The following is a 723-nucleotide window of genomic DNA, read 5'->3' as shown; positions in this document are numbered from 1 at the left end:
TAGGTTAGTAACTAGCATTTCTGGGACATGGATGCACATAAATGAAAAGATAGAAAGATAGAGGAGAGAGGAGCTCAGTGTATCAAAGTCCCCAGCTGTCTAAAACTATTACAGCAAAACCAAGAGAGACATTTATTATATTCTTGATTATATGATAGATAAATCTGACAACTCTGACGAGAAGCAGGAGGGCCGGGATAGGCGGACGCTGCAACTCCTCACTCCCTTACAATATTCAATTCTATGCCCTTACTATAAGCTTTATCAAAGCATAACCAAGAGAGACAAGGTAAAGAGAGGAGCCTTGGACAGGCTAGAACTCTCCCGAACCGGATCGGGCTGTATGCCAAGTCTCCCTTTAGTTTTATTATATTCTTGATTATATGATAGATAAATCTGAAAACTATGCAAGAAGCAGGTGGGCCGGGTTAGGCGGATGCTGCGACTCCTCACTCCCTTGCAATATTCAATTCTATGCCCTAACTATAAGCTTTATCAAAGCATAACCAAGAGAGACAAGGTAATGAGAGGAGCCTTGGACAGGCTAGAACTCTCCCCAACCGGATCGGGCTGTATGCCAAGTCTCCCTTTAGTTTTATTATATTCTTGATTATATGAGAGATAAATCTGACAACTTATGCAAGAAGCAGGTGGGCCTGGTTAGGCGGATTCTGCGACTCCTCACTCCCTAACAATATTTGATTCTATGCCCTAACTATAAGC

This window comes from Etheostoma cragini, chromosome 11 (genome assembly GCF_013103735.1).
Source record: "Etheostoma cragini isolate CJK2018 chromosome 11, CSU_Ecrag_1.0, whole genome shotgun sequence".
Lineage (NCBI taxonomy): Eukaryota > Metazoa > Chordata > Actinopteri > Perciformes > Percidae > Etheostoma > Etheostoma cragini.
This window is presented reverse-complemented; position numbering follows the sequence as displayed.